Raw genomic sequence first — 22,412 nt, 5'->3', positions numbered from 1 at the left:
GTACAAAGGAAATTTACTCGGATGCTGCCTGGAATGGAGAATCTTAGTTATGAGGACAGATTGGATGGGTTGGATTTGTTCTCATTGGAACAGAGGAGGTTGAGAGGAGACCTCATCAAGGTGTACAAAATATTGAGGGGCCTGGCCATAATGGATAGTAACGGTGTATTTCCATTGGTGGAGGCGTCTATTATGAGTGGGCATAGTTTTAAGGTAGTTGGTGGAAGGTTTAGAGGGGTTTTGAGGTGGGGTGTGGGGGCTTCTTTATGCAGAGGGTTGTGGGGATATGGAACTCGCTACCTGGAAGAGCGTGGATGTAGAAACCCTCACCACTTTTAAGAGATGGTTGGATGGGCACTTAAAGTGCAGTAACCTGCAGGGTTACGGACCTAGAGCTGGTAATTGGGATTAGACTGGGTGACCTTTTGTTGGACGGAGCAGATCTAATGGTAATACTGCAGGGAATGGAATACGGCCAGGGTGATCTCCTGGACTAGTTTCGATCACCTGGATGGGTCGGAGAGGAATTTTCCCAGAATATTTCTCCCTAAATTGGTCTGGGTTTTTATCTGGGTTTTGCCTCTCCCAGGCTGAGTAGGGACTGATGGTGGAGCGGGTTAGGAAGAGACGTAGCCAAGCATTGCCAATGTTGCAAAGTGTGTGGTCAATATAATCCAGGGTTTTGCCTCTCCCAGGAGACCACATGGCTCCTGTTGTGATGGAATGTAGAATGTTTTACTATATGGGGTGTTGCAGTTGTGGTGAGGCAAACTGGTTGGGCTGGGTGCTCTTTGCCTTTCCGTCATTGTTCATAGGTTTAAATGTAACCTTTAGGACTGTTGACCAAGGGCCGTGTGGCTCTTTGTTGGCCGGTGTGGACATGATGGGCCGAAATGGCCGACTTCTGCACTGTAAATTTCAACGTTTCTATGTCTCTATGTCTGACCTCCCAGGGGATTTGTAGGATCTTGCGGAGACATGGTTGGTGGTATTTCTCCAGCGACTTGAGGTGTCTTCTGTACATGGTCCATGCCTCTGAGTCATACAGGTGGGTTGGTATTACTACAGCCCTGTAGACCATGAGCTTGGTGGCAATTTTGAGGGCCTGGTCTTCAAAACACTCTTTTCTCAGGCGGCCGAAGGCTGCACTGGCGCACTGGAGGCGGTGTTGAATCTCGTCGTCAATGCCTGCTCTTGTTGATAAGAGGCTCCCAAGATGTGGGAAGTTGTTTCGACGAACGGCGGAGGTGGTGGTCAGGTAGTAACGTATGGAGACATTTTCCCGTATTACACCGATATTCTCTAGTTGGTATAGGGGGAACGGCCCTGAGTCTGGCGTGGCTATGGGGATCATCAGGACTATCCCTATCCCAGTAGTCCTACCCATCTGGCAATCTGGAATTGCTGGGTATACTCGGGTCAGTCCCTTCAGGGTACAGTTATCCAGTGTACCCCTCTGGTTAGCCAACTGAGCTAAATGTGAACTGTCTATCCAATCGGGTACTTCCCTGCGTTGGATCTGTTCGAGATTATGGTGGATCTGTTCCACCATCCACAGACCATAAGCGTGACAGAGTTGCCCCTGTCTTTGCTTTCCCATATCTTTTTCTCTATCAATGAGGTGGCTGATAGTTTTGGCGTGAGCCTCCAAGACTGAGATGCCATCCAACTGGATTTCGGCACCCTCCTTTCCTAGCTTGGCTTGGTCTTCCTGGTTTTGCTCCACCCTCTCTAATAACCCCTTCATCAACCCTCTAAGCTGTTCCACCCTCTCATTTAACCCTTGTATATATCTATTGAGTTCACTATGGAGGTCCCTGTATTGAAAACGGTGGCAATATCATTAACTATTTCCCTCTTTATCCTGGGGGCTGACCCCTGTCCCCGGTACCTACTGGCACCCATTGCATCGGCTGCCTGCTGCATTACAACTTTACTTAATACATTGTACATTTTCCTTGACTGTTCGGTACAGTATTCCGGCACCTGGATGCCTGAAATATTGATCAGGACAAGCACAATTTCATGTTTAACATTATCATACAATAATTCCCCTTCGTTGTACATTGCAATCCCATTCTCTGGTCCCTTAGTAGTTATGCGACAAGGCAGTTCCTCGGGCAATGTAGTGGTTCTTATGGGGCGCGGTGTTGGAGGGGGTGAGAAACATACATACAATGATATTGCAGCCGCCCCCAACCCCTCGTAGTACCCACACAGCCCCGTTCCCTTCTTGCGGATGACCGATTGCTGGGACTGTCCCGGAGGCGCGCAAATTATGCCGAAAGTACATTCATCAGGCCCTTTGACATCCCTCCGTTTAATGCATCTGCTCCTTATACCCGTGGAGCACTGTACACATACCCAGTCCTTATTAGGATTTACTTGTAACCATGCATTAAAATAAGTCCTGTCCTTGCTCCAATCTTTAGTCGCTGGGACACATACTCCGTCCGTCAAATTGAATAAAACTCCATAGTTCATGTGATTGTTTATTTCCAGCGTGCTCTGCTGTCCATCGGTGTTGCCCAGGGTACGTGCATGTCGCAGGGTTATCCATATTACGAGTAGCGCCGTTCGTATTCCCATTCTGGTAAGTATTATCTGTAATTTTAAACAGACGGCCTGGTCGTCACCAGGGGTTAAGTTTTTTTGCTCTACAAATGTCCCGGTCACCCTGCGAAATCAGAAGCACAAGGTTACAATCGAACCATTTCGAGCTGAATCTGTAGGACGTGCGTCCGTGCCTTTACCCACTTAAATATTACACAAACTCCTACTATCACCAAGGCCAAAGCTATTCCTCCGAACACCCCTTCCAAAAGGGTGTCTAAGCACTCCTGGTATTTTACAGCATACCATTCCGTCTCATCTAGGCGTATCACCCTTGGTTCAGCCATTATCCTTCTGAGTTATACCTTTTTAATTGCGACCAGTGGTTCCACCGGCCTTTTCCTCTAATGTCGACACATGCACATGTGTCGCTAGTCAAAATGATGTCATACGGTCCGGTCCACCTTGGGGCAAACCCCGTCCTGTCGGGGGTGACTTGTACCAACACTTTGTCGCCTACCTGTGGGAGGTGTGAGTCGGCCTTTCCTTTGTTTTGGGTCTCCAAGTCCCGTATGGTCTGTTGCTCTACCACCTTTTTCCTTAGTTCCTTTAGCTGTGAATCTAATTGTTTTACATATTGTTTAATCCGATCTCGTAAAGGCCCCATGTCCTCTCCCCCCGTTGTGACGCCTTCGGGAAGTCTCATGGCCCTTCCTGTCATTAATTCAAAGGGGGTCAGTCCTGTGGTCTGGTTAGGGGTAGCCCTAAGTCTCATTAATATACAGGGCTAAACATCCACCCATCCCTTCCCGGTCTCAGTTCTGGCTTTGGCAATTGCTGTCTTGAGGGTACGGTTCATTCGCTCGACCATTCCTGAGCTCCGGAGGTGGTATGGGATGTGGAACCGTTGTCGGATTCCAAGCAGACCGCATGCCCGCTTCATGACCTGTCCCGCAAAGTGCGTCCCCTGGTCTGAGTCAATTTGAAGGGGCACTCCCCACCGTGGGATTATGTCGAATGCGAGAATCTGCGCTACCGTGGATGCTCCACAATCCCGGGTGGGAAAAACCTCAACCCACCTGGTAAACTGATCGATAATGACCAGGCAGTATTTCTTTCCCCGACTGGTGGGTAGGGGCCCTGTGAAATCAATTTGTAGATTCTCCCACAGGCCCCTGGGACGTGTCTGATGCGCCATTTTAACCTTTATGGGTCTGCCTGGATTATGTTGTGCACATACTATGCAGCGCTGGCAATGTTTGGCTACATCTCGCCCTACCCCGGCCCACCACCAGTCTTTGAGCAGACGGCTCAGCATTCCGTCTCGCCCAGTGTGGTCCGGCTCGTGGTGTAGCCGGAGTAGTTCGGTTTGGATTGAGGACGGGGCGACTACTTGTAATCCCTTTCTCCACACCCCGTCCTCCCCAATGCTAGCCCCCTTGCTTTCCCATTGTGACCGTTCCTCCGAGCTACTTACCTCCTGTACCTTATGGATTTTCAGCTCTCCTGGTCCTATCACGGCCACTTTAATTATCTGGGGCTCATCTTCTTGCACTGCGCTCCTAGCTGCTTGATCTGCCAGCATGTTTCCCCGCTGTTCCCTGATCTCTACCCTTTGATGCGCCTTGATCTTTATTACTGCTGCTGTCGTAGGTCTTTCAATGGCTTTTACCAATTCCCGAACTATATTCTCGTGTTTAATGTGCCCCCCGCTGAAGTTATTTTCCACGTCTACTCCAGGCTATCATGTCGTCGTGTACTACCCCGAATGCATACCGGCTGTCAGTATAAACATTTACACGCTTCCCCTTTGCCCATTTGAGGGCTTCGGTCAGCGCTACCAGCTCCACCACTTGGGCGGACACTGTTCCTTCCAGTGCCCCTCGCAGGAGGGTGGCACCGTCCTGGTCTACCACGCCCCACCCGATGCGGAATTGCTCGTCAATATATCGTCGGGACCCATCAACGTAAAGGGTTAAATCGGGGTCGCTCAGAGGTTCATCGGCTATTCCCCCTTCCGTTCCTTGGTCTATCTCAGTTTTGCAGCTATGGGGTTCACCTTCGGTCACTATTCCCTCTGCGGGATTAAAACCTATATCCCTGATTACTTGTATGGACTGGTCTTTGGGTAATAGTACTGCCTCCCAGGTAGCTCGTCGCGCATCTGACACTGTTTTTAACCTCCCGGTGTTTAGCAATTCCACTATGGTGTGCTTCATGTGTAAGATTATCTGCCCCGACATCGTGACTGGTTCGCATATTCTTGCAGCCCAAGTGGCGCAATCAAGGGCAGCCACACACCGATGAAGTCCCTTCACTACCGGGGACTCTTGTGTTGAGTAATACGCTATTGGTCTCATTACCCCTCCCTTTTCCTGGGTTATGACGGCGCTATAGAAACCTCCCTCGAGATCATAATATACATGGAATGACTTCGTCATGTCAGGTAGCTTCAGCGCCGGGGCTGCCAATAATTCGGCTTTTAATTTCCCATAGGCTTCCTCTTGCTCCAATCCCCACTCTACCTGTTCTGTTCCTGGTTTTCCTCCCCTCACTAGTCGCTGAATGGGTTTGGCCATATTCGCAAATTGAGAAATGAAATTCCTGCAATAGTTGAACAAGCCCATCACCCATCGCATTGCCCGCACCGTAGTTGGTCGGGGCATATCAGCGATGGCTGTCTTTCCGTCTATCGGAAGGGTCTTTTTCCCCTGACTGATATCGTGTCCCAGATATCGAAACGTGGCTTGCCCGATCTGTGCCTTTTTTGGATTTATTTTAAAACCTGCCTTGTCTAGAGTCTTTAAAACCGTGGCTATGGCCCCTAAGTGCTCTCGGTCGCTTGACGAGGCTATCAAGATGTCATCCACGTACTGAAGGATTGTGCTATTGTAAGGGTTTAAGTTACACTGTTTCAAGGCATTACTCATGACTCGGTGGAAAATGTTCGGACTATTATAGAATCCCTGAGGGAGTCGGGTCCACGTGTATTGTCTGTCTCTGGAGGTAAATGTGAATCTTTCCTGAGACGCAGGGTCCAGCGGAATTGACCAAAATCCGTTAGCAATATCTAAAACAATGAAAATCCTGTGTTCCGGATTCAGACCGTTGAAGACAGTCGCTGGGCTGGCCACAATCGGGTGTTCCCTGGGCGTTACTTTATTTAGGGCTGTGTAATCCATCGTTAGTCGGTAACTCTCATCCGGCTTTTTAACTGGCCACATCGGGGAGTTCGTGACTGACACGGTCTATCTTAATATGCCTTGGTCTACCAGGGCTTCTATTATCCCCTCAGTGGCCCGCATGGCCTCTGGTTTGATAGGGTACTGCTTGTGGGGAGGATGTACCGGTCCCGTTACCTTCTCCGGTGTCATGTCAATAAGCCCACAGTCCTGTTTGCTTTTTGCCCAAACTCCCGGAATAGCCTGACACAGCAATCCCAACATCCCATCCTTAGACCAGTCTCTCGTCAAGGTGCCTGTTTTACCTAATGTGGCTATATTTTTTACTAGGGCCCATCTCCTGGCCACTTTATCCTGATACCCTTTCTTAGTTTTCCAGGTTACCCGCCTTCGCTGTGCATCCACTATGGTGCCTAATTCGCAGAGTAGGTCCATCCCTAATATAGTGCCCTCTGAGTTTTGACATACCCAGAACTGGACCGGTACCATTATACCGCCCACCTCTAGCACTTGTGTTTCACTTTGATATGCTGTGGTCCTGTCCCCCCCCTACCCCTTGGATTACAATATAATCCGGGATAACCAATAAGGGTTAAGATGGACCATCAACCACGACCCAAAGGTCCGTGGGAGAGTTTACAGATAGACTTTACGTGACCATTACCCCAAAGCCGAGGAAAGATATATTGTCTGGTGGTGGTAGATCAATTCACCCGATGGGTGGCGGCATTCCCCACCCGAGATTGTAGTGCTAGAACTGTGGCCCAGATCTTCGCGAACGACATAATTCTGATCAGGGTACACACTTCACGGGAAGTGTCATGAATGGAGCCTGCCAAATGGTAGGGGATCAGCAGCAATTCCACATCCCGTACCACCCTCAGAGCTCGGGAATGGTAGAACGAATGAATTGTATGTTAAAAACAGCCATAGGCTAGACCATTACAGAAACAGGATGGGGGTGGGTAGGCGTCCTCCCATGTATACTAATGCACCTTCGGGCAACACCAAATTGGACAACTGGACTGACCCCGTACGAACTTATGACAGGACAGGCCATGCACCTACCAGGAGGAGTATCTACTGGTAGTGAGGACTTAGTTTCGAATGCGATCCCTTATTGGACCTATGTGCGACTCTTAGACGAGCAGTTACGAGACTTACGACAGGAGGTGAAGGAACAGCAGACTATTAAGGACCAGGAAGCTCAGGGTAAGGGACCAGTAGGATCTGTACCAGCGGTGGGCGAATGAGTGTTCGTTCAGGTAGGGCCCGGGCGAGCGGGGTTCACCCCCAGATGGACCGGACGCTATGAGGTAATCCTGACCAGTGATACATGTGTATGTGTGGACATGACGGGTGAGGCTAGATGGAAACACTGGACCCAATTAAAAAGGTATAAGGCCGAGGAGACAGTCAAAGTTAAATCAAACCGCAAGTAGACGACTGGTAGATGTCTGAACTATTTTGTTTCAGAGCCACCCGCGGAGCACTGGCAGAACTAGTCATGGATGACAACAGGATATAGGTCGGCTCACTGATCGATCTCAGCAGGACCGGTTACAAAAAGGAATATTTAGGATAGGAGAAGAAATGATAATCCCTGGTGATGACCAGAGTATGCTTTAATACACAAGTTAATCGATATGGCAGTAACTAAGTGGATGATATCACAACCCTCACTCTCGCCAGCGGGGATAGGTCCTTATATTATATGCCAAGCCATCTGGAGGGGTGTGACCATAGTGGGCACCTGTACGTGAATGCCAGGATTGAACTCCAAGTGTGATGTGTGGATGACGGAAGCTTTGAAGATGGAACAGAGATCATGTTCCAACCGCCGGTGGGGGCGGGGAATACAGAATTTAGGGTGGTACTAAAATGGAATTCTGTGCGATATGTCTACTGGTATTTCGATGGGGGTGATGCCCCCAGGCTCATCCGAAAGAAGACGCTACAAGTAGATATGGTGACCCTTAAATGCCTAGACTTGACGCCTCAACGACAACATTAGGATGTGCATGATGATAGCGGTGTATGCGAGCAAAGAAATGGAAAGTAGCAAATAAAAAAAGGACAGGGGGCAGCCCCACCAGCTCCTCTGCTGTGTCCTGAAGTAACAGAAGGAGCCCAGGGAGGCCTGGTGATGAAATTAACCAGGAAAGTGAGGTATTTTGAAGTGTCCCACAGAATTGTTACAATTGCCCTCAATATTAGCTCGATAACTTTACCTCAGCGACATGATAGCCACACCATGGGATATGGGAAAATCTGTTGGAGAAACAATTACAAGGGCGGTTAATCAGAAAAAGGAGGGGAGTACTAGAGACGGCAGGAGCAGGGTATTCGGCAGGGTGGCAACCGCCAACACATTTGACATAGCCAGTATAAATCAAGAGGTCCAAGACTTAGCCCAGCACTTGAGAACCTTTTTACTAAGGGGAACAGGTCTGACTTCTCCATTGTCAGAAACAGGGGATGAGGTTGCCAAATAAATGCTGCAAGTCGAGGAGATCCTCGAGCCCCATGCCCAGACCATCAATAAGATTAGTGCGCGATTACATACCTTAGCCCAAGAAACGCATAAAGAACTCGTATATGCAATGTATGGCATGTGGTTACTGGGGAATATCCGATACAATGTAAACCAGATGAAACAGGGAAAAATACCCAATTGGATAAGTAATGAGCAGTTGTCCCAATGGACTAAGGAAGTACTAATCTCTGTGATGTTCGCAAGACAACACAAATGTTCTTGTCCTCAAGTATTACCAGAGAAGATAAATTGATAGGAATGTTCTTAACTCATCATCATCATCATCATAGGCAGTCCCTCAGAATCATGGAAGACTTGCTTCCACTCTAAAAATGAGTTCTTAGGTGACTGAACATTCCAATATGGGAACCACAGTCCCTGTCACAGGTGGGACAGATAGTCGTTGAGGGAAAGCGTGGGTGGGACTGGTTTGCCCCCCCTTTTTCTTTGCTGCCTGTGCTTGGTTTCTCCCGGATGCACTTCCTCCACTTAGGGCGGTCTTTGTCTCGGGACTCCATGTGTTGGTGGGAATGCTGCACTTTATCAAGGAGGCTTTGAGGGTGTCCTTGAAACGTTTCTTCTGTCCACATTTGGCTCGTTTGCCGTGTAGAAGTTCCGAGTAGAGCGCTTGCTTTGGGAGTCTCGTGTCAAGCATGCGAACAATGTGGCCTGCCCAGAGGAGCTGATCGAGTGAGGTCAGTGCTTCAATGCTGGGGATGTTGGCCTGGTCGAGGACGCTAACGTTGGTGCATCTGTCTTTCCAGGGGATTTGCAGGAACTTGCAGAGACATCATTGGTGATATTTCTCCAGCGACTTGAGGTGTCTGCTGTACATGGTCCATATCGCTGAGCCATACAGGAGGGCATGTATTACTACAGACCTGTATACCATGAGCTTGGTGACAGATATGAGGGCCTGGTCTTCAAACACTCTTTTCCTCAAGCAGCCAAAGGCTGCACTGGCGCATTGGAGGCGATGTTGAATCTTGTCGTCAATATCTGCCCTTGTTGATAAGAGGCTCCCGAAGTATGGGAAATGGTCTACATTGTCCAGGCCATGCTGTGGATCTTGATGACTCGGGGGCAGTGTTGTGCGGCGGGGACAGGTTGGTGGAGGACCAATGTCTTACAGACGTTTAGTGTAAGGCCCATGCTTTCATATGTCTCAGTGAATATGTTGACTATTCCGTGTACAGCAGCTTGACGACAGAGATTGGGGTGGTCTTGGATCTGGCCTGGAGACGATGAAGCTTGAAGAGGTTCCCACTGGTTCTGTAGTTTAGTTCCACTCCAGTGGGGTGCTTGTTGACTGTGAGGTGAAGCATGGCAGTGAGGAAGATTGAGAAGAAGGTTGGGGTGATGACGCAGCCCTGTTTGACCCCGGTCCAGGCATGGATTGGGTCTGTAATGGATCAGTTGGTGAGAACCACGGCCTGCATGTCGTCGTGGAGCAGGCGGAGAATGGGGACGAACTTTTGGGGGTATCTGAAACGGAGGAGGATGCTCCATAGACCCTGACGGTTGACAGTGTCAAAGGCCTTTGTAAGGTCGAAGAAGGCCATGTACAAGGGCTGGTGCTGTTCCCTGCATTTTTCTTGCAGCTGTCGCGCTGTAAAAATCATGTCCGTTTTACCCGTAGAGTACGAAATCTGCACTGTGACTCCGGGAGGAGCTCCTCAGCCACAGGTAGAAAACGGTTGAGAAGGACTCTAGCGATGACTTTCTAAGTGGCTGATAACAGGGAGATTCCTCTGTAGTTGCCGCAGTCGGATTTGTCCTCATTTTTAAAGATGGTCATGATTACTGCATCTCTGAGATCTCCCGGCATGCTCTCCTCCCTCCAGATGAGAGAGATGAGACCATGCATTCGCGCCAACAGTGCCTCTCCACCATATTTCAGTGCCTCAGCAGGGATTCCATCCACTCCCGTAGCCTTGTTGTTCTTAAGCTGTCTTATGGCTTTTTCTACCTCGTGCAGGGCTAGGGATTTACTGAGGGGGTGGGTAGCATTCTGCGGGATGGAGTCAAGGGCACTCGAGTCAAAGGCAGAGTCTCGGTTGAGGTGATCTTCGAAGTGCTCCTTCCAGCGGGCCCTGACTGCCTCTGTCATGTATGTAACCACAATGTAACAGCACTATATTACTGTGTACACTCAAACTAGTTGCACACCTTGACTCAAGGGGTGAACTTGTGAGAGACACTCCTTACCTGATCACACAGGTATAAAAAGGGAGGTCCCACGCAGGGTCATCGTTTTATTGGAGTCCTGTGAATAAAGAGTTGAGGTCACAGAGTGACCTTGTCCCCAGAATGTGCCTCGTGTGGTTTCATGCTGTAGAGTAAGGATTTTACAGCCTCGGTGTCCTTGATGAGTGTTTCCCCATTCTTGGCCAGCAGTCGGGTGGGGCCTTGGGTGTTTGGGCCATAGGTGGCCTTGACTGCGGCGAAGAACCTCGCACATCATGGCTGTCAGCCAGCTGTTGTATGTCCTGTGCTTTCTCCATCCATCATCTGTTCTTTAGGTCCAGAGTTTTTTGTTGGACCTTGGCCTTAAGCCGTCTATAATGCTGCTTTGCTGCTCCCGAGTTGAGTTGTTGTTTAAGACTTAGAAATGCCCTGTGCTTGCGATCTATTAGCTCTTGGATCTCTTGGTCATTCTCATCAAACCAGTCCTGGTGTTTCCTGGTTGAGTGACCGAGCATCTCTTTGCAGGCACTGGTTATGGAGGCCTGGAGGGCAGACCAAGCGCTGTGGACATTCTGGTCTCGGGCTCATCAAGGCACGCTACGTTAGCAGTGAGTTGCTGATAGTATAGGGCTCTCTTAGCTGGGTCCTTGAGTGCCCCGACATTGACATTTTTGCGGAACTGCTTCTGCTGCCGTCGCCGCTTTGGGGCTATGTTGATGTTAATGATGGAACAGATTCGGCGGTGGTCCGTCCAGCAGTCGTCAGCTCCTGTCATGGCGCGGGTAATTCGCACATCCTTGCGATCTCTGCTCGGATGATGACATAGTCGAGCAGATGTCAGTATTTGGAGCGAGTGTATTGCCATGATGCTGTGTACTTGTCCTTCTGGTGGAACAAGATGTTGGTGATGACAAGGTCATGTTCTGGACATTTTGTCGGGAGCAGGGTACCGTTGGAGTTGGTGTTCCTTACCCCCTCTCTGCCAATCACGCCTCCCTGGCGGGCTGTGTCCTTGCCGACCCTGGCGTTGAAGTCACCAAGGAGGATCAGTTTGTCATCCACAGGGACATGGGACAGGGATTTTTCGAGTTTGGAGTAAAAATCCCCTTTAGTCTCATCTGTCGCATCGAGTGTTGGGGCTTATGCACTGATGACTGTGGCGCATTGATTCCGGGATAGGATGAGTTGGAGAATCATGAGACGTTCGCTAATCCTGCAGGGAGAGTCACTGAGGCAGTTGACCAGCTTGTTTTTGATAGCGAAACCAACTCCGTGGAGGCGACGTTCTTCCTCTGGTTTCTTTTCCCAGAAGAAGGTGTAACCTCCACCTTGCTCCTTGAGCTGCCCTTCCCGTGCCCGCCGGGTCTTGCTGAGAGCGGCAATGTCAACATCGAAGCATCGAAGTTCCCGGCCAACTATGGCAGTGCGGCATTCCGGCCTGTCGCTGTTGGAGTTGTCCATGAGGATCCTGACATTCCAAGTCCCGAACTTCATGTTAGAAGAGTGGAAGATGACTATGTGTGAGTTATTTTAATGTGGGGTGGCCATTACACACCGGCTACCACACGGGCTTAGCTGAGCAAGGTCTTGGTCCAGTGGCAAGAGGGTCCAAAACGACTGGAGACCAGGCACTGCTGTATGGGCCTAGTTGCCTACGGTGAGATGTTGACGGCAAGCTCGGCGCTGAGTAGCGTCCTTCATTGAGATGGTAGGTGATCCGAGGTTTGCCTGGGGGCAAGCATTGGGAAGGTCAGTGGTCCACTGATGTTCAGAGTGGAAGGAGGTCAGGGTGGTCACAGCCATTGTGCTCACCACGTGCTGGAGGAGAAGATGGATGCACCAGCCAGGTTGTCTATGGAGAAGGAGAGGCTCAGTCGCCGCTGGAGGGAAGGAGGACTGATCGCTATTGAAGGAGGAGAAGCCCAGCCACCGTTGAAGGAGGAGAGGCCCAGCCGCCATTGAAGGAGGAGAGGCCCAAACGCCATTGAAGGAGGAGAGGCCCAGCCGCCGTTGAAGGAAGAGAGGCCCAGCCGCCGTTGAAGGAAAAGAGGCCCAGCCACCGTTGAAGGAGGAGAGGCCCAAACGCCATTGAAGGAGGAGAGGCCCAGCCGCCGTTGAAGGAGGAGAAGCCCAGCCGCCGTTGAAGGAGGAGAGGCAAACGCCATTGAAGGAGGAGAGGCCTAGCCGAAAGGGAGGAGTCCCGAATCCAGTCCTAGTTATCCCACAGATCGAGGGTGCGGAGGCCGAACCCCTGTGGACAGTACAGAATATAGGCGAGATGCAAGATCAATTCCAGGTTTTTTTTCACAATATGCCCCCCTATGCAGTGAAACTAAATGGTCCATTCCAAGAGGTGCACGTCGACGGCTGCACGCAATATTTGCATGTGATAGTGTGCGCACACCCCATAGAAGGAGGGCAACGTATAGCATGCGGGTTCACTCCGACGGATAATTGCACGTTGGCAATCAGGCCCCTTAGTCAGGGAGGGACTGAGGTGGCAGCCTAGGATGATGGGAAGTACTGCATATCTGCCAAGGAAAATGAGTACAAGAATGGTAATGTGCGATCCCATAACCTAATTTCTGTTTTATGCCGAAATCTGTGGTTAAAATAGGCCATCGATACTATTCCCACAAAAAAAGGAACATGTCGAGAACATCACTTTAAACAACCCGAGATGGGATGATGAAATGAAACAATATGAAATACCAAGTTGATACTACGCAAGTTGTAATCTCTCACTCTTGGTTGAGAAGGAACAGACACTTCTTTGAGTAACTGCCGGCTTCTAATTATTGAATTATGTGCATAACAAAGTGAACTTTACTGTGTTTAATGATATAAAAAATGATTTCTTGCATCGTGCAGGATGGAAAAGGTAGGAGGCCATGATAAAGAGGAATCATAGGAAATGGAGGAAGAGAGTTATAAGGAGGGAATTTGAGAAGCTGGGATCTAATTGGGTGAAGGCATCATTTCCAATGGAAGAGTGAAGAGTGTAAAGATACACAAAAGTCGGATGAATGCAAACCCCTTGGTGGGGGTGTAGAGTTGGTCAAAGTTTCAGAGATAGGGAGGGGTAAGGCCATGAACGGATTGAAATATCAGGATGAAGAAATTAAATTGAAGAGATAATCAGTTAGGCGGGTTAGGGGACATTGTGGTGAGAGATACAGGAAAATGGTCAGGAATGGCCTAGTCTGCAACTGAGACCATGGAAGGAGCGAGGGCATATTAGATGGCAAGGTTGAGGGTGTAACGTAATATGAGTAAGAGAGTTTATATGGATGGAGAGGTTGCGTGAGGATGGAAGCAAAGTGAAATCAGAGGAAACAGGGCATGGTGACCTGAGATGGAAATTGAAATCATGAATATGAGGAATCACTCAGTTGACAGATGGGGAGAGGGTATCTCAGGGAGAAACTCGGGATGGGGCTGGGGTAGTAGAGAATAAGTTTCTAAAGGAAAGGTGAAAGAGTGTCTTGCAGCAAAATCTTCTTGAATTAGTTGTCTTTCAGTTGTAGCCAGTCACAAACCAATAATGCCCTACGAGACACCAATAGGGTTAATGGCGGTGAAAACAAAATTATAGAAAAAATTACTCTAAGTATGTATGAACAAATTCAGTGAAATATGTTGCGTTTGGGAAATAGCAACAGATTTAATTGCTGGTATGAATTATAATCTATGGTCCTTCAGTGGGTTGTTGGGTTTGAGATATTGCACAAAGCCGCTGAATGGGAATGAAGACGGGAGAGGTTCTTAGCAACTACAATTTGTTTGACTTCTGTAAATTTGAAGTAATTAGGGACATTTTTATGTGATGCACATTTGGAATGCTTGGCCAATACAGGATAGATTGTCTTCTTAAAATACATGTAGAAAATAGTGGCTCTCCAGTAGCGTTGCTCAGCAGTGGATTGATTCGAGTCTTAACAGCATGTGGAGAAACAGGAACTGATAGGCCCAAACACAATTCATTTTGTCTGTAGCTGATCAAGAGCAAAAAGACTGATTTTCCCATATTCACTTCAGAATCGTTAGATGAATGTATTGGGAACGAGGGTTCATATTATTCGGGTACCCCGCTACACTTTCTGGGATGTCTCTGAGACCAGCAAACAATAACTTAAAAGCTAACAGCTTTCTTCTGAGCATTGGATGTAAATTGCACAAGGGGATTTTAAAGCAAGGATATCCTCACAGAAAAGTAAAATAGGAGAATGTGAAGTTTATGTCAGCTTGGTCACTTGTGTTTAGGGAATTTTTAAAAAATTAGTTCTGGGGTCTGGGCGTCGCTAGCAAGAGCAACATTTATTGCCCAACCCCAATTTGTCCTTTAGAAGGTGGTGGTGAGCTGCCTTCTTGAACCGCTGTGGTCCATGTGGTGAAGGTACCACCACAGTGCTGTTAGGGAGGGACCGCTAGGATTTTGACCCAGCAACAATGAAGGAATGGTGATATATTTCTAAGTCAGGATGGCGTGTGACTTGGAGAAGAACTTGCAGGTGGTGGTGCTCTCATGTGCCTGCTGCCTTTGTCCTTCTACGTGGTAGAAGTCACGGGTTTAGGAGGTGCTGGGGAAGAAGCTTTAATGACTTGCTGCAGTGGATCTTGTAGATGGTATACAGTGCAGCCATGGTGCGCTGGTGATGGAGAGAGTGAATGTTTAAGGTGGTGGATGGGGTGCCAATCAAATGGGCTGCTTTGTCCTGTATGGTGTCAAGTTTCTTGAGTGTTGTTGGAGCTGCACTCGTCCAGGCAATTGGAGAGTATTCCATCTCACTTCTGCCTTGTAGATGGTGGAAAAGTATTGGGGAGTCAGGAGGTGAGACACTCACCATAGGATGCCCAGTCTCTGACCCGCTCTTGTTGCCACGGTATTTATGTAGCTGGTCCAGTTAAGCTCCTGGTCAATGGTGATGCCCTGGATGTTGATGGTGGGAGATTCGATGGTGGTAACGCCGTTGAATATCAAGGGGAGATTTTTTGATGGCAATAAAATAATTCGAACAGTTAAGTGCCTGGTTGTTTAGTTTATGTTGTTATTCTGTTGGTATTTGCATGTATCTTTAATCTAGTATTTTTCATCGGTAGTAATCATAGAATGCAGTGATCAAAGCTGAGTATTGATGTAAGAAACATAAGGCAATGAGTGTTTAGCAGCTCACACTGGAATAATGATAGTGTGGTGTCTCAGCAGCTCGTAATGGTGCAGTATGGAAAGGGCTCAGCTCTCATACTGGTATTGTATAGTATGAAAAGACATATGTCCTCATACAGATTGTGGATAGTATGAGTTTTCAATGAATATCTGATCCCGCATTACTACAAAAGAGTGCGTGTGTGTGTGTGTGTGTGTGTAATCCAGCGTTTAAAGTAACAAAATATGAAAAATCACAAAAAAGCAGCCCAACAAATAGCCGAGTCCCCCTCCCCCCGGCCCCCCCACAAGGCCCGGCCCCCATCTCATCAGATGTTTGACAAAGCACAGAACAAACAGGAACCTTGCTCGATCAGGATTTTTAGTGATCGGTACAAGTTGTCTTTGGCATGGAAGATAATCAGAAGTCGGAAGCTTTACAATAAAAACATTAAATCAGTTTTCTCAGTTGTAATGGTATTTTGTATGAAGTCTTTGGTCCCACACAAGGTTCAGAGAAACAAGCTAAAGTTCAATATTCAGTACACTCAAAATATACATAAGAACATAAGAAATAGGAGCAGGAGTAGGCCATACGGCCCCTCGAGCCTGCTCCGCCATTTAATATGATCATGGCTGATCTGATCATGGACTCAGGTCCACTTCGCTGCCTGCTCCCCATAACATAAGAACATAAGAACATAAGAATTAGGAACAGGAGTAGGCCATCTAGCCCCTCGAGCCTGCTCCGCCATTCAAACCCCTTAATACCTGATCGGTTAAGAAGCTGTCTATCTCTGTCTTAAATTTATTCAATGTCCCAGCTTCCACAGCTCTCTGAGGTCATGAATTCCACAGATTTACAACCCTCTGAGAGAAGAAATTCCTCCTCGTCTCAGTTTTAAATGGGCGGCCCCTTATTCTAAGATTATGCCCTCCAGTTCTAGTCTCCCCTATCAGTAGAAACATCCTCTCTGCATCCACCTTGTCAAGCCCCCTCATAATCTTATACGTTTCGATAAGATCACCTCTCATTCTTCTGAATTCCAATGAGTAGAGGCCCAACCTACTCAATCTTTCCTCATAAGTCAACCCCCTCAACGCCGGAAGCAACCGAGTGAACCTTCTCTGAACTGCCTCCAAAGCAAGTATATCCTTTCGTAAATATGGAAACCAAAACTGTATACAGTATTTCAGGTGTGGCCTCACCAATACCCTTTTTAACGATAGCAATACTTCCCTGCTTTTATACGCCATCCCCTTTCCAACAAAGGCCAAGATTACTTTATTCTCAAATAGGGCATGGTATATCCAGGTGGAATTGTCTCCCAGAAGTCTAGAGTTCAAAGCTCACCAGGGCAAGGTTTGAAGTTCACACCAATATACCTGGTAATTTGTGAGCTAGCAAATAATTGCATTTGTTGTTGAAGCCAACTGGTTCTGTAATGTCCTTCCGGGAAAGAATCATGTCACCCTATCCAGTCTCCATCTGTCTCCAGTCCTACACTACACAGTTGGCTTGTAATGCCCTTGGACAATTAAGGATCAGACATAAACACTGCCTTGACATGTGACGCTCAAGAACAATCAAAAATGTCTATATCTCATTTTTTCTTGGCATGGTAGATAGTTTGCATAATGTTTTACTCACGTACCTCATCAGATCGCTGTAAACTGATCAATCTTGCAGCTGTAATATCTGTTAAAAGTGAAGAAATAGTTATTTTCAGCTAACAGATTGGCCAAGCAATAGTGTGCAGCAAAAGAGAACTGAAATGTTTTCTTAAATGACAGTGAATACTTTAAAGGAATAAACAAGATAATTCCTTTACCATGTAAGTGGAGTTTTCATCAATCTGCTTAATAGCTCTCTCCTGTACAAATATATATATTGTAAACAGTGACACAAAGATTCCCATGTTGCTGCTGCAGAATTAAATATGGTTAGCAAAACATCACTTTTTTATAATTCGTTCCAGGATGTGGGAGTCACTGGCAAGGCTGGATTTTATTGCCCATCCCTAATTGCCCTTGAGAAGGTGGTGGTGAGCCGCCTACTTAAACTGCTGAATTCTGTGTGGTGAAGTTACTCCCACAGTGCTGTTAGGGAGGGAGTTCCAGGATTTTGATCCAGCAACAATGAGGGAATGGCGACATAGTTCCAAGTCAGGATGGTGTGTGATTTGGAGGGAACTTGCAAGTGATGGTGTACCCATACAACTGCTGCCCTTGTCCTTCTAGGTGGTACAGGTCATGGATTTGGGAGGTGCTGCTGAAGAAGCCTTGGCGAGTTGCTGCAGTGCATCTTGTAGATGGTACACACTGCAGCCATGGTGGCTGTTGTAGGAATTAGGCACCTGCTGAATATATAAAATACTAGGCATTAGGCACCTGTTGAATATATCTAAACTCATATAAGTTTAAAGCGGCCACATATAAAATGGCTGCCCAAGCATGATGGGAACCCCGTTAGTCAAGTAATGAACTGGGACTGACCGAGCAATGACCGAGCAATGACCCTGTGAGGCCCACTACCAGGAATGCCTTGGATACAAGATAAGCATAATGAACCAGTGATTTCCCGAGGAAGAGAGAGATAAGGAGAGAACCTGTCTCACATAACAAGGTCATTAATCAGCCCGAGCTGACAAAAACCGAACATGCAGTTCCTGAGGTATCAGGGGAATTCTATTGGGTTAAAGGAACCTATTTGTAATCTATAATCATTATGATTGGATTATGTCCAGCCGTAATGGGCTGAGTAACTGTAGTAAACTGTTGTGAAACATATAAAAATCCATGAAACCCTTTGTTCTGCGGAGAGAAGCCTGGATCCAGTCCTGAGACTTCCTCCCCGCTGGCGTTAATAAAGGCCGCATTGGCGTTGGAACCGACTCTGAGTGTTGAGTGATTCTTCTGAGAAAACATTCACACTAACAGTGGCATCACGAACAGGATTTTGGGGTCGCTGACGCTCTTGGAGAAACCGGGTGAGTATATCTTAAACAAAATAAAGGGTGCGGAAGGTGGATGATGGTTGATCGACACGAGGAGACGGTCCAATATCTCAAATACCTAGCCTGAGCCTGAATTAAGAGGACTTCAGTCCCACGTGACGGCCAGGAATTAAGTAGGTGCCGGGAACACACTTGGACCGTGGGATCGTGATACTGAAAGACGTCTTCCGGACCCAGCAGTGTAATTTGAAATATACCCCGGGGTTGAACCAAGCGGTGTACAGCGGCTAACGGAATCCAAACCTGTGAACAGGGTCGGACCAACGGGCAGAGCGGTGGTCGGTAGTTGTTAAGGATACGTAGAGCACTGCGGGAATTGCTTAAATGCGTTTTAAGAATTGTATAAGTTTGTGTAACAGCAGAACTTGTGACCTGATAGTAGCCAGGAGACGGTCTACTACAACTTGCGCTAGGAAGAAAGCAGACCTTTGAGAGTAGATTCCTAACGGTACTAGTCCTACCCAGGAATGGCCATGAAAACAAGTAACCTCGAGTGGGGACCAGAAGGGTCGCTTACCCGCCACCTGGCGGAAAAACAAAAGAAGCTAATCGAAAAAATGATTAGAGCAGGGTGGAATCCTCAGGAACTGCCAGCAAAGCAAAGGGAATGGTGGGAGAAGGAAAAGAAAGACAAAGAGGAAAAGGTAGTAGTTTTGATTCTGCGAGCCCATGTAAAGTTAACAGAGAAAGTTAACCAGTATGTGCAAACAAAAAGAAAGCAAGTAACTGTTGAAAACGGACAGACAGTTTTGCCAGTCCTGACCATAAATAGCCCAAGTGCACCACCTAGTGAGGAAGATTGGGAATGCCTAGGGAATGAAACAGATAGTTGCGACTCGGTTAAAGGGGACGTCTTACCACCCCCATATGCCACAATAAACCCGGCCCAGATCGCGCCGCTAAAGGTGGAACGCATACCTGAGATCCCAGCAGGAGCAAGACATCGTGGCAGTCCCGCCATACCCGCACAAACACAAATAACATACACATCGTTGACCCCCGGGGACACGATGCAGTTGTAAGACAAACTGCCACCCCTAATACCCCACCATAGCAATGCAACCTTCTGGCAGAAGCTCAAGGAAATGACAATTTGCCACCAGCTCCACAATCGAGATATCGCTGGTATAGTTAGGATTAAAATGCCAGAAAACTACTGGGACAGACTACATAATGATTACGGAAGCGGTACCTGGTGTACCGACCTGTCCGCTACTAGGGAACAGCAGGAGACAAGCATGACAGCATTCAAAGCGAACGTGACACTCGTTTTAGGCCAGGTTCCCGTAAACTGGAACTCTATAGTGGGAGTAGTGCAAAAGAAGGACGAACAGGCACAAGAGTACGGGGTTAGGAAATTTGAGGCGTTCTTAGCACATAGCGGAGTAGCGGACGCAGACCGGCAGAACCCGGCCTTCATACAGTTGTATAAGGATGGACTAAGCTCTGCACACCAAGCCATCCTAAAAACAGGCTTGGTGGTGTATAATAATTTTGATGATCTGGAAAGTTGGACGACCTCGGTAGACAATCAACAAAGGTCCGAGATAGCCGCCAGTACAGCGGAGGTCTGCGCGGCCACCGACAAAAAGGCGGCTGAGACATGCTATAATTGCAACAAAACGGGACATCGCCGCGCCGAGTGTAGAGCCCCAAAACGTGACGGACGCAAAAAGTGTAGGAACTGTGACCGACTAGGTCACGAGTCAAAGGACTGTTGGGCCAAGGGAGGTGGCAAGGAAGGGAAGAGACCGCAACGGGGACCTAAAACGGGACAAAACCCCAACGAAAGAGCCCAGACGTTAGTGCCCTCGGGAATCAGCAGCTGCTGGACATTATACAGCAGCTCAGCCAGAAGCAGACGAGTCCTCAATGAATCGCATCGGCCCCCAGCCAAGAACCCGGTCCCCGTATGTGGATCAACGCATCGTTAGGGGGCCGGCGATGCGATATGTTGATAGACACCGGGGCGTCGGTACCCCTAATGAATCTAGACTGACCCACTACCCGAAGATCCATCATAATCCAAGGGGTAGGGGGGGACAGGACCACGGCATATCAAAGTGAAACACAAGTGCTAGAGGTGGACGGTATAATGGTACCGGTCCAGTTCTGGGTATGTCAAAACTCAGAGGGCACTATATTAGGGATGGACCTACTCTGCGAATTAGGCACCATAGTGGATGCACAGCGAAGGCGGGTAACCTGGAAAACTAAGAAAGGGTATAAGGATAAAGTGTCCAGGAGGCGGGCCCTAGTAAAAAATATAGCCACATTAGGTAAAACAGGCACCTTGACGAGAGACTGGTCGAAGGACGGGATGTTGGGATTGCTGTGTCAGGCTATTCCGGGAGTTTGGGCAAAAAGCAAACAGGACTGTGGGCTTATTGACATGACACCGGAGAAGGTAACGGGACCGGTACATCCTCCCCACAAGCAGTACCCTATCAAACCAGAGGCCATGCGGGCCACTGAGGGGATAATAGAAGCCCTGGTAGACCAAGGCATATTAAGATAGACCGTGTCAGTCACGAACTCCCCGATGTGGCCAGTTAAAAAGCCGGATGAGAGTTACCGACTAACGATGGATTACACAGCCCTAAATAAAGTAACGCCCAGGGAACACCCGATTGTGGCCAGCCCAGCGACTATCTTCAACGGTCTGAATCCGGAACACAGGATTTTCATCGTTTTAGCTATTGCTAACGGATTTTGGTCAATCCCGCTGCACCCTGTGTCTCAGGAAAGATTCACATTTACCTCCAGAGACAGACAATACACGTGGACCCGACTCCCTCAGGGATTCCATAATAGTCCGAACATTTTCCACCGAGTCATGAGTAATGCCTTGGAACAGTGTAACTTAAACCCTTACAATAGCACAATCCTTCAGTACGTGGATGACATCTTGATAGCCTCGTCAAGCGACCGAGAGCACTTAGGGGCCGTAGCCACGGTTTTAAAGACTCTAGACAAGGCAGGTTTTAAAATAAATCCAAAAAAGGCACAGATCGGGCAAGCCACGTTTCGATATCTGGGACACGATATCAGTCAGGGGAAAAAGACCCTTCGGACAGACGGAAAGACAGCCATCGCTGATATGCCCCGACCAACTACGGTGCGGGCAATGCGATGGGTGATGGGCTTGTTCAACTATTGCAGGAATTTCATTCCTCAATTTGCGAATATGGCCGAACCCATTCAGCGACTAGTGAGGGGAGGAAAACCAGGAACAGAACAGGTAGAGTGGGGATTGGAGCAAGAGGAAGCCTATGGGAAATTAAAAGCCGAATTATTGGCAGCCCCGGCGCTGAAGCTACCTGACATGACGAAGTCATTCCATGTATATTATGATCTCGAGGGAGGTTTCTATAGCGCCGTCATAACCCAGGAAAATGGAGGGGTAATGAGACCAATAGCGTATTACTCAACACAAGAGTCCCCGGTAGTGAAGGGACTTCATCGGTGTGTGGCTGCCCTTGATTGCGCCACTTGGGCTGCAAGAATATGCGAACCAGTCACGATGTCGGGGCAGATAATCTTACACACGAAGCACACCATAGTGGAATTGCTAAACACCGGGAGGTTAAAAACAGTGTCAGATGCGCGACGAGCTACCTGGGAGGCAGTACTATTACCCAAAGACCAGTCCATACAAGTAATCGGGGATATAGGTTTTAATCCTGCGAAGGGAATAGTGACCGAAGGTGAACCCCATAGCTGCAAAACTGAGATAGACCAAGGAACGGAAGGGGGAATAGCCGATGAACCTCTGAGCGACCCCGATTTAA

At 48.2% G+C, this 22,412-nt stretch overlaps 1 protein-coding gene and 1 long non-coding RNA gene across 7 annotated transcripts in view; one reads left to right on the top strand and one right to left on the bottom strand.

Annotated features, from left to right (window-relative positions):
• Positions 1–22,412, top strand: part of LOC139240310 (cell adhesion molecule CEACAM5-like) — a 497,355-nt gene that overhangs the window by 307,290 nt on the left and 167,653 nt on the right. The window lies entirely within an intron of this gene.
• On the bottom strand, positions 1,921–21,755 carry LOC139240321 (uncharacterized). Its single transcript, XR_011588710.1, has 3 exons — positions 21,382–21,755; positions 17,260–17,303; positions 1,921–2,625 (listed from the first exon to the last, which is right to left on the bottom strand). It is a non-coding gene; the product is annotated as an uncharacterized lncRNA (long non-coding RNA).

Source organism: Pristiophorus japonicus, chromosome 31 (assembly GCF_044704955.1).
Source record: "Pristiophorus japonicus isolate sPriJap1 chromosome 31, sPriJap1.hap1, whole genome shotgun sequence".
NCBI lineage: Eukaryota > Metazoa > Chordata > Chondrichthyes > Pristiophoridae > Pristiophorus > Pristiophorus japonicus.
The sequence above is the reverse complement of the archived record's forward strand: the minus strand, read 5'-3'. Positions and strand labels throughout refer to the sequence as shown.